We start from the raw sequence: 12904 nt of genomic DNA, 5'->3' as shown, positions 1-12904 counted from the left end.
ATATTCTAATTAACATTAGCGATAATTTTTACTTTTATTTTTATATCTATTATTATGCTCTGATAGTTCTTTCACGTCATATGATCACATAAATATCATATATTGTAGAATATATGGGCTTCATTCTACCTTAACTAAATCAAAACCTAACCAGCAAGCATCAACACAAAGAAAGCTATGCAAATAGTAAATAATAAAAAATTTCCATATTGAGTCGGTATGATGCTACGGTAAACAAGTTATTTTCCTCGTTTTTCAATAAATTTATCTTTACCTCTTTGTGAAACTTTATTCTGCTGCCAAAATCGCTAAGCTGCCAAAATCTAAATAATTTCATGTTTAAGCTAATGAGATTAATATTCTTATTATTGTCCGATACCCACGTGTATAAAATGGCGCGGAAAACTTTTTATACAGTAGGTAGATTTGGTACCCGGACATAATTATGTTTTTTATTGGTCTCATTTTGATGTAGATGTCCGCGATCAAAAGCGTGAACTTTTAAAAGTGACCTTTTAAAAATGTGAACTTTTTATTTATCTGCTGACCAAGTAAGAAAATATTGTGCAGTCAACTAAAAATTTGCGACCCTCTACGGGTGATTTTACTACTCAAACGTGGCCAGATGTTAGAATAAGAAAAAAATTCTTCAAAATCAAAAGATAAATAAAATGTCGTTTCACAGTTTTCATTTATACGCGTAGATCACTCTGATGAAGACGAGACAATTAACTAAACAAGCGTTTTTATTAATGATTTGTTTTTAACACAAACAGTTGTTTTTGTCAAGGTAAATCAATTTTTCTGGCTCATCAGAACTTAAAAACATAGCAAACATAGCAATTGGTTACATGTTCTTGAAATACCACCTTTATTATTTCATTGTGCTGAATCCATTATTAGCAACGTTATTACTTCGTTTACTGCGCACGAAAAAATTAAAATTGGAAAAGTCTCAAAGGCTGTTTATAGACTCTCGTTTCAAATCATCGTTACCAATTTTAACAATGTTTCTGAAATTTGGGCGCGGTTAATCAAGACGTAATTCACAAAAAAAATCAAAGTGTGATGTATTGGAGTAGAAGGCAAAAATCAGCCATCCACAGGAATTGGCCAAAATTGTTGATGAAAAGCCGATTTGAGACAACCAGCTAGTTAGTTAATTAAGCAAAAAATATGGCTGACGACTCTTATATGCTCCTGAAATCAGGTGCACTCTTCTGAAAGACATCCAACTAAGATAGCTGAACAGCTTAGTTTGCCTTCGAAGATTTGTTCCTCAGTGCTATTCACTATAAATATTTCAAATTAGTAAAAAGCATAATCAGGTAATAAGAGGGAAGAGAGTGAGAGAGAGAAAAAAGAAAGATTAAGGAAAGAAAGAAAGAAAGAAAAAAAAAGAAAGAGAGAGTGTGTGAGAGAGAAAGAGAGAGAGGACAGAGAGAGAGAGAGAGAGAGAGAGAGAGAGAAAGAAAGAAGAAGAGAGAAAGAGAGAGAGAGAGAGAGAAAGAAAGAAAGAAAGAAAGAAAGAAAGAAAGAAAGAAAGAAAGAAAAGAAAGAAAAAAGAAAGAAAAAAAAGAAAGAAAGAAAGAAGGAAAAAGAGTTTGGAGAAAGAGAAAGAGAAAAAAAAGAGAGAGAGAGAGAGAGAGAGAGGAGAGAGAGAGATAAAGAAAGCAAGAAAAAAAGAGAGCGAGAAAAAGAGAGAGAGAGAGAGATGCAGATAGAGAGAGAGAGAGAGAGAGAGAGAAAGAGAGAGAGAGAGAGAGAGAGAGAGAGAGAGAACGAGAGAGAGAGAGAGAGAGAGAGAGAGAAGAGAGAGAGGAAAAATACAAACAAGAAAGATTATAAAGGTTTTCAAGTTTGAACGTCAACTAAATACTAGTTACTGAAATTGTTTCAACAATAGGCGTGCAAATTAAATCTTGAGTGTTAAAATCAGTACCTGTCTGCTGTTTTGATCCTACTAATCAAAAATTGGAAAGAAAAATTCAACAAATTTTTATTAACATTCACAACATCACTAATTTCAAGTCCATATCGCTGCTGACAACTCCTTATTGTTCCCACATTCTCTGCTACACAAATTTCCTACCAGCCCAACACGTTACTCAGACAGTTTTGGGGCCTTTTTCGAGCTTTCCAGACTAACATATGTGGTATCAAACTGATGCTCTCATTGTCTAGAATTCTTTCTACAAATATAAACTTCTGAAATTGGTTTGTGAAAAACGTTTTTTACGTAAAACTATGCCAATTTTATCTAAAATGAGTTTTTCACGGCGGCAATATAGGTCAAATAAGGGTCTTTTGCATATCGCATAGGACAAAATTTGCTCGACCTTACAAGAAGTATCTTTATCGAGAATTCAGATATAGCAAAGATAGAAAAAATTGCAAAGTTTGTCAGCAATTCATGTAATTTTAGTCAAGATTTATCGATGCTTTCCTAGAGTAACAAATATAAAACCTATCTCCGAAACAATTTTTGTCATCTGATTTCCAAAAGCTTGGGACAAATAGCATTTTTGGGGGCAAAAGGGGGCCATTTTGGGGGACACCTTTCTTGCTATCTTTGCCAACCTTCTCAACTTTTTTGGTTTGTTTTATTAATTAAAATTGTTTGTTGGGCAGTTTTGATTAGGTTTTAGAAAATCAGAGAGAAAATCACTTAAGAATTAGTTAATTATTAGTTAATTTTTCTCAATTTTGTGAGAAATTTTTCGATAGGTGACTAAAAGGTGACAAAGGCCTTGCAAAGATCTGCAGCAAAACTACAAAATCTGCTTTTGCAGCCAAGGTCTCCGCGAGATACAATACTTTGTTTTTTAGCTTTTCCAACACGCTATCAACCATTTTTCTTCTATCGTTGTTTACGCTTAATCTCTTTCTAGTTATTGCTGTATCGTGATAATTAACAATGTCAAGGACTGCAAAGTTTATTTTTATGTGATAGGCTGTGATCCAATACGATCATTTTGATATGTAATATCAAAAAGGATAAATCCTGTAGTTACGTTTAGTTGAGCTTTGTTTTGGGGCAAACGGCTTTTATATTACATGGTAGATCATTATCGTCATTAATGAATTTTGGTATTTCTCTAGAAATTAATTCTAGTTACTTAAGCAAATGTAAATATTTTTTTTTTCGCGGTAAAACTTGTGTCCAATCTTGAAATAATATTCAAATACATTTATGAAATAAAATGCGATTGCATATTAAGTTAAATCATTGAAACTGATATTTTCGAAAGCAACAATAGGACATTAAGATACACTCTTTCACATTCCAAAATTCAAGTCAAAAAGTTTTATACACTTTTAAATCATCTTTCATACAATGTAATAACGTCCATAATACTTTTTCTCTACAAATTTTTTATCTTCATTTAAATTATAATCTTAACTACGGTTTTAACACGATACACAACATCAAATGTTTCATATCCCGGGTCGCCGTTTCCTTGGTTCCATACAAGGATCATATATGATGTCATACAAATCATAACGTATTTCCTAGTACGATCCTTGCATGGAACCAAGGAAATCATATATGATCCTTGCATGGAACCAAGGAAACCATAAATGATCCTTGCATGGAACCAAGGAAATCATATGTGATTCTTTGATGAAACCTAGGAAATCATATATGATTCCTGAATGAAATCCGGGAAACTATATATGATCCTTGCATGAAATCGAGGAAATCATTAATGAACCTTATGGGAAATCAAGTATTTAAATCTTCAATAACCTCTCACATTACCTCAAAAAACGCGGAAAAGCAATTTATGTAGAAATATCAGAGCCAGAAAACACATGGTTCTTGTATGAAAATCAGGAAATCATATATGATCCTTGTACGAAATTGAAGAAATCATATATGATCCTTGTAAGAAATCAAAGATATAATAAAGGTTCCAACACGACGAGGAGTTAACTCATTTACAATATTTTTTTTTCTTTTTTGAAACTTGTATGATTACCGGGAAATCATACAAATCATATATGACCTTCTGTGACTACCGGGGAAAATGCAACTCAAAAACTCATCGTTTGGTTGACTCTCGTGTGTTTTTTTTTTACTAAAAGAGCGTTGTACTTGTTACGACTGGAGTCGTTAACTCATTTACAATTAATTTTTTTTCCTTTATGAAACTTGTATGATTACCGGGAAATCATACAAATCATATATGACCTTGTATGATTATCGGGAAAAATGCAACTCAAAAACTCATCATTTTGTTGACTTTCGAGTGTTTTTTTTACTAAAAGAGCGTTGTACTTGTTACGACTGGAGTCGTTAACTCATTTACAATTAATTTTTTTTCTTTTATGAAACTTGTATGATTACCGGGAAATCATACAAATCATATATGACCTTGTATGATTACCGGGAAAAATTTGTCTCAAAAACTAATCGCTGGGTTAGTCTGGTGTATTTTTTACCGAATGAGCGTTATAGCTGTTACGATTAGAGTGGTTTACAACTATTTTTATTTTTTGTATGAAACTTGTATGATTACCGGGAAATCATACAAATCATATATGACCTTGTATGATTACCGGGGATCATATATGACCTTGTATGAAATCAAGGAAAGTTGTATGATGGGCAACCCGGGACCTCTATATTACCGTCATTTGCTACAGTAGCACTAACAGTTTTCATAAAAACTAAACAGCTTCTTTAAATTAAAAATTCTCAACAATATTAAATTCAAACGCAATTAATTTCGTCTCCAAATTCTAAACTTATCTCTTCTCAATTTCATTTATACTTGCGAATCGTTCTACCATTTTGAAAGCTAATGAAAAAATGACCTCTTTTTTCATCTTCTGGATAATCTTTTTACTCAATATTTTTTTCAGTGTGATTTCCAACATAACTTTTTAGTAGATCATTCTTAATAAGATGTATGTAAGTTAAATAGGATTGTGCTTAAGTTAAACACACAAACTTGGATGTTTAACTTATAAGTTTTAATCTCTATATTCAATTGTTCGTCTTCTACAACTTTCAATTTTGAGTGAACTATTCGATAAAATTATTTAAAAACTTAATGCTGAGCTTAACTATCATCATAGCTGCCAAGTTAAATTATTCGAATTTATAATGTCGTTTTAGGTATTCAGTTTTTGTATTCGAAATATTTATCCAAATTAAAGTCACAGATGTTTTAAAACTTCTCATGATTTCAACTTCGATGCGTGAAAGTATGTATGAAGTAGTACAGTTTCAACTTCAAAAAACTATACTCAAAGCTTCAAAGGGCGACATAGCTTTAAAATTATTTTATTGATCAGCAGTGAATGTTACTGAAAGAAAAGGCAAAATGTTAAATTTAGAAGCAATTAAGGATATTCTTTTAATGCCTAATCAGTCATATCCGTTCCTAATTTTGGAAGCAGCTCCGCTAATAACATGCTTAAATTAGAACCAGTTTTTTTATTAATTAGAGAAAGAAGCTGTGATTAAGGAAGCTGACAAAAAGTACGAAATGTACAGAGCGGAATTTGGAACATCAGTTGAACTTGATGCTGAGAATTCAATTGTACCATTACTTAAGTGTTGAAAACTATACAACTCTTAAATATGCGGAAATCGAAACGATTCAGTTTATGAGTTTTAATACAGGTAACATCTACTGAATAAGTGTTCCAAAAATTAAAAATAATGGTAGGGGAAACAGATATATTTAGCCGAACTAAAAAATAACTGTACATAAGGTGTCATATCAAAGTGCAACATAAACTAAATTTGAAGACTTCATTTTTTGTAAAAGATGAATATGTGAGACCAATATACTTAGAAGGAAAACATTTAGAATTTCCTTTATAATTTTTTTTATTTACACTTTGATTATCGAAATATAAAATCTCTTTCGATCCCAATTTAATATTGGGATCAGCATTAGAATTTCTTAAAAAACTATCAATAAAATTTCAAGTGTAGAATTTTTTGCATATTTCAGTATAACCACTGATGGAATCTATTTAAGTCATTTCGACCGTTACGATGGCAAAACAATTAATGAAGGACACAATTTTATTTCTTTGTTTGAAAAAAACTAATATTCAGCTTTGTCTTATTATTGTCATTGTTGATAACATTTTTCTGCAACTTTGTTGGACGACTTTTCATTGATCACCCCAACGTTTGAATTAACAATGAACAAGGACTGTAATCTATTAGATCTGTCGGATCTTTTCCGTTTGTGCCCCCAGTTTAGTGAATGCATATTAATTGCACCCCCCAAAAGCATTTTTTCATAATGGATTTGTCATGTAAGGACGCGTGCTCTGTAACTGGGGGGTGCATAACGTACTGAGGGAGGGGGCCACAAACTGATAAGATCTGACATGTCAAACAAAGTCAATAATCTCCACAGTATATCAACATTCGAAATTGCTTCCTAAGATCCAAACATAAAGTAAAACGTAACATCCTATGATTGCTTGGATTGTCACATTGTTTTCAGTAACAAACTAAAAACCTATATGTACCCACATCAGGCTCTGATTATAAAATAACACAAGATCCATTACATAAACAGCTTCATTTCACATCATTACAAAGACTTGTGAAATTATAGAGTCACTTATGATTAACAACACATTTTCGCTTTTAAAAATAGTTCATCAATGAAACCGCTTTTAAATTCCCAAAATTTCTGGACAAATTTTAAACCTGGATGAAACGTTAGCTTCGTACTATCAGAAAAAGGCTATGTCTGATTGTACTTCACTGACATTTATCTGTCTTGCAAACATACATTAAAAGATGCAACAAGTAATTTAAAACATCACAAGGAGGCTTGGTAACGTGCGTTCGCACATAAAGTTCTTACCCCGCTCATCCGCATAAATGTCTATCAAATATGGAACAGATAAAAAAAAACCCAAAAATTCAAATCAATTTCAAAAATATGTGTATGAACAAAAAGATCGCCTCCAACGCAGTTAACTCAGTGGAGTAAAATTTGTCGTAATAAAATGATGAGATTAGCCATTTTTAAGAAACCAAGTCGAGACGAATTACAAAACCAAACAACAAAAGCAACAAACATTATTTAGCAAGGTACTTCACTAGAAAAGATATGAGAATACTCCATAATAAAGTTCGGTAGCAATTAGTAAAAAAAAAACAAAAAAAGTTAAAAGATTGGCTTAAATTTAAAAAAAAACAATTAGTTACAAAGTAATGAAAACCATAAGAAAACAATTGAAAACTTCCAGCAGGTTTTGGATTAAATACGACTCTATAGGACGGCATTAAAACCTGTCATTATTCAATTTTTATTGCGGTTACAGAAAGAACAACAAATAGAGACAACAAACAAAAATCAATAAATATTTGCGAGAATACGCTGTCGAAGCCGGAAAGGCATACTTTGCCCCTCACAATATGTTCAATTCAGCCTTCATTGAACGCCAATAATGAGTTATGCGAGCTCTTTTTAATGAGAACAGGTTTTAGGCTGACAAAAACAAGAGAAAAGTGCAAAATTAAGTAATATTTTTGTATTTTTCGAAAGCAATTTTTATCAAAGTCATGAAAGCCATTAGCTACAGAATGAAATAATTAAATAGGTTCGTTTATTCGTCCAGAAAACGCGCGTGAGACCTGAAGTTATCCAAAATATATCTTACGTCTACAATGAGAGCGTCAAAATTAAACAAAAATAAAAACATAGTTTACTTTTCTTTGAATCCTGTGTCGAAGTCAATAAACTTGTAACAAAATCTTTCAGAACGTTGCATTTTGTACACTTGCAATATCACTCGACAACAATAATGTCTCATAGGAACTGTAACAAATGAGACTAGGTAACAAATAGACAAAAAAGAAAAAAACTTAAAATTGTTTAAATTTTTTTAAAGTCCTGAAACCCATCAGCGATCTTCTCAAAACAGAAAATAGGCTCATTTATTCAAAGCCAAAAAACCATAACTTAACGCGCAAAAATGTTTTAAGTTTATTTCACTAGGAGAAAAGCATTCTTTTTTTGCAGACACAAAGCTACAAGTTGACAAATTTAAGAGAAACGTAGTGGCAAAGTTCGATAAGCCATTGTTTATTTAAAAATCTAGAAACTAAAGAAACCAGATACATCAATTTGGATCCCTTTCTTTATGAAGCAAATTGAGCTTATCAACACAAATCATTGATTTGTTTTGTGATTTCCTTAATTAACACCAAAAGTGTTTTTTGATTGTAGCAGTCCTAGATTGAAAAAATATCAAGCGTGCTATTGCTGTTTGTCCATTAAGAACACTCAATTGAACTTGTTAGTTAGTTGTTAGTTAAAAAATTAAAAATAAACAATGCATTTTTGTTAATCATAGAGTAAAGTTAGCAGAAAACGGCAAAATTATAATTTCACAATACTCTCAAAGGAAGTAGAAGTAGGACTAGCTCTTTTTTGTGGCATATAAATTTTTTTTTGGTTGTTTTTTGTTGTGTGCTTCCGTCTAACTTACTCAAATTGTACAAAAGAAGCCTATTTTGTTCAATTTTTGATGGAAAAGGCTGATTTTTGAATAATTTAGCCAAAATTTCACTTAAAAAATTTATATCAAAATAGTCAATAATAATTTTTTGTATTTAAAAATAAACCAACAGTACTTTTGTTAACAATTTTGACATATTTTAGCAAAATTGACAAAATTTTAGGCAAAAATTAAGGAAAACAGGAAGAAGTGAATAAAATTAACGCAAGTCGGTCTAATATTCACAAAAACTTAAACCGCGATAACTCGCTCTAGAAAACAAAATTCAAAAAAAAATCTTTTTAATTCCATCTTCTACTCTAGGCGAGCTTTTATATGATACCACTCACAACTATCTACGAGGAATATATCGATCGGTCAAATTTGTCTGAACAAAAAAAACCCAGTTGAGTATATAGTTCCGCCCCCTCAAGAGGGGTCGGAACAATAAAAGATTCCAAATAAAAGTACTATTCAACGATTCTTATTCACAACATTCATCTCCATTTAACTCTTCTTAAATCCTCAATTTAACATTCATCTCCATTTAACTCTTCTTAAATCCTCAATTAAGAACGTTCATGGATTTGGTTTCAGAACCTGAATTATTTTATTTTCAAGTTAGGTGTGCATCCTTTTGAAAAGGTTTCAACATTCATTTGCAATTCATAAACATTCACACACTTTCAATCTCGGTTTGCCTTTAGTAATTTTTACTTGCGAATTTGGTTTCGTATTGTATGTAACTCATAACTACAGCATACCAATTTTTGATCCCTGAACAGTACTCAATTTAGTAGTATAATGAATATCGATTTTTAAGTCACAATAGCATCAGTCAAAAAGTTTACCCAATTAATAGTACCATTTTTAAACAACGATTCATTCAAAGCCTTTCTGGGGTCTTCTGCTGAATCATTCCAAACGAAGCTTTTATACGCCTATATGTTAATTACATTTTGATATTCTGATATTTTTTGAAGTACAGATTGATCTATATTATTACAGACTTCGCTACCTCTATATTTTTACAGTTTTGTGAATTTTGTACAGTTCCGCTAAACTTGGGGTATGATAAAATGTTTTAAAAAGTTTAATTATAGATACATCTGATATATTGAAAAGTTCTAATGACCATGAATAATTTAATCAAAATTTCTTATTTGGCTTAGAGGAAAAGTTTTTTATAGTACATTGTTTTCTGTTTTAGTAACCTGTTCAATTGTTAAACAGTTCTATAAAAAACCGTTGATATTTATCCTTCATTTCTTGTATTAATAACTCTTTTCTTGTATTAATAACTATTTTTGACCATTATCTGGATTATCAGCTCAGCTGCTAGCCGAATTAGCTAAACCTGCAAGGCCAATCACCAACAACTCTCATTCGTGAAGTAGTTCTGCATTGGTTTGTTTTGTTAGTAGATTTTCGAAATATGTATGATTCTATATCTTCCCGTTTTTGTCTCCACTATTATATTAATAACCTACACTCCTTTTGAAAAAATATTTGAACTGTTTCCCCTTCTGAATCTTCATTAGATCTCAGGTGTTGAGGTGCTATCCCGACGTGACCTCTGATTAGACGAAAGTAACCTCTGTTTAGACGAAAGTAACCTCTGATCAAATCATCATGAGCAAAGTGTGCACTGATCAGACTGAAATGCGCTTGAAACACCGTGTGCGCTCGGAGTGCGCTCAAAGTTGTATCTGATCAGAAATTGCCAGACGGAAATTACATCTGATCAAACCCAAATCAGACCATTATCTAGATGGTTGTGCAACTATGTCCCAGACCAAACCTAGACCACTGTCCAAACGATTGTGCGCTCAATTCTGATCATACTATTGTGCGCTCGAAAATCACTTCTAATTACCATATAGTGCGCTCGAAATTGCCACTGATCAGACTCGAAATCGCTCAAAATTGTCTGATCAGTGAATGGTTTTCTTTATTTTTGCTATGAAAAATTCTTTTCATAAAAATTGATATCTGCATTATCAAATTCTTCTAAAGTAAAGCCAATTCTAAAAAATATTGCTGAAGAAAAGAAAACCCAACTGCTGAGGAAAAAATTATTTAGTATACCCTTAGCGCATATTTCTTACTCAAAGCTTGAATTTAAACAGCTTTGCACAAGAAACGTCGCGGTCTAGAGTTCTTCAAAATTTTCTCTTAAGGGGAAAAGCATTTGCTATCAGACCCCTTAGGAACCCTTTGATTCTTATCAGAGCCATCAGACACTAGATGTGTCTGTGATCAGAACGCTGCTTTTTGTTGCCTCTTGGCAGAGTCAACATCACTCAGTAGAAAAAAAAACAAAAATCAAAAAAATTACACATGAAATGGTCTCTCTCACCAGACCCAATTGCGCTCGAAATCTTCTCTGATCAGACTAATGAGCGCTTGAAACTGCCTCTGATCAGACCAACCTGGACGGAAATGACCTCTGATCACGCCATTTCCGTCCCAGAATGACTTCTGATCAGAAATACCCAGACCGAAAGGACCTCTGATCATACTATTGTGCGCTCGAGCCAAATCTCCGACCCTATAGTTTTGGTCTGGAAATACACTGTGTGCGTTGGGTCTGATCAGAGGTCACTTCCGTCTGGCACCTCAATTAGAATATTGGACGAAAACTCTGTTACACCTGTTATCATTTTATATTCAATATACATTGTTGTAATTAACTTTGGGAGTTATCCACCATCCTTGTCATTTATTGTAATTTCTCTTCTTCTTAAATCTGCTTTTAGTAGAATCTTTAACAGAGATATCCTTGCGTACTTGTTGATGATAAAAAATCAATAATTTCAAAAATTCAATTTAATTTGTTATGGCATAACCTGTAACTTGTAAAGGTTTGAAAAAACTAAACCAAAGGTTTAATCAAAACTGTAAAGCAAGGCATCATACAACTGTTTGAAGTTTTAACTGACTATCTCTATTTCGTCGTTGAATTTTTAGGTTAAACATTCAATCAGCTCTTCAGAACTTTCAAAATACTTATATTGGTTTTGTTTCTCCTAATATAAATTCTTTGTTCTTTTTCTCTAGCACATCTAGTTTTTTGTGTTTAGAAAAAGTTTGGAGTATCTGCGAAGAACATTGGCTCATCATTGATAAGCCGTGGAAAAAATATGTCGACCAATTTTATGGTAGACCTGGTTGTCCATTTTTTCTTTTAATCACTTTGGAAGATAGGAAGAGGAAAATTTTTCAAAAATTAAGGAATACGTTTACTTTTCATATAAAATAGTTTGTCTTGTAAAATAATTTCTCATTTAAAAGATATAAAAAACAAAAGCTACTATTTGTAATAATAATTATTGCGCAAACAGTAACATTTGTCGATTTTTAGAGGAAAGCACAAATTTTGTAAATGGCTATTTTTAATCTTTTTTGCCATAATTTTGATCTGGCTTATTTGGTTTAATTTTTAATGAATATTTTTGTCATTTCAGATGGAAAAATGCAAATGCTTTATATATTCCCTAGTAAACTGTAATGCTTTTTGATTTATTCAACAAAAGATTTTCGTCTTTCATTGTTCCTAATATATTGCTCCAATACTGAAACGTATTAACAAATTCTTCTCCACTTCAAATCTTAATACGCTTTTCGAATAACATCACATAAAACCAATGGTTACATACTTTAAAATTTGGGGTAGTGGTTTTGTAATGACGCGGTTTTGTATCAGCGAAATATTCTGGAAGAAGTTTTAGTTTTCTGACCTCATTTGTACATCAATGCTTTCACTTCTCCTTATAACATGCTAACAGCATGAGTTTTTTCTTATTTAAAAAATTCTAGAACTTATGTGAAACTGTAGCAATAAAGTTAGAGTTCATTAAATACTAAATATGTAGTATCGTTTATCTTGATACTTATAAAATATTTAAGTCAACCTTGAATATCAGTTAACAGATTTATAACTAAGCCTGCCCAATCGAAAGTATCTCATGACGGGTTGCCCGAAATTGTTTCAGTTAGCATAAACGATTTATTTTCATAAAAATTTCACATGATAGCCGGGCAGACAAGATGATTGTTTAGAAGTGGATTTCTTTTTAAAGATTTTTAAAGTTAAGTACTGTTGACTTATTCTATTTTCTACAATTCATTCTATTTCTTTTTTTCTAATTATTGAAAAAACCTGTGGTTTGTATATCGTAGTTTCCTTCTTGAAGCTTTCTATAGATTTCATTAGAGCTAGCCTTAAAAATGCATTCCAGAGCTAGCTTCGTAACTAACACTGACTTTGTTTCTTTCTGGTGCACCTTCGATGCAACTTTGTTTCAGTTTATTTTAGATCCATACAAATTTTTTAAAAGCACAATTTTTGTTACTCGTGGAAAACATTTAAAAAATTACCAGACGTGAAGGAAAAGTTTGGTAAAACATGTTA

This window comes from Convolutriloba macropyga, chromosome 12 (assembly GCF_964194025.1).
Source record: "Convolutriloba macropyga chromosome 12, txConMacr16.3, whole genome shotgun sequence".
NCBI classification, from domain to species: Eukaryota; Metazoa; Xenacoelomorpha; order Acoela; family Convolutidae; genus Convolutriloba; species Convolutriloba macropyga.
The sequence above is the reverse complement of the archived record's forward strand: the minus strand, read 5'-3'. Positions refer to the sequence as shown.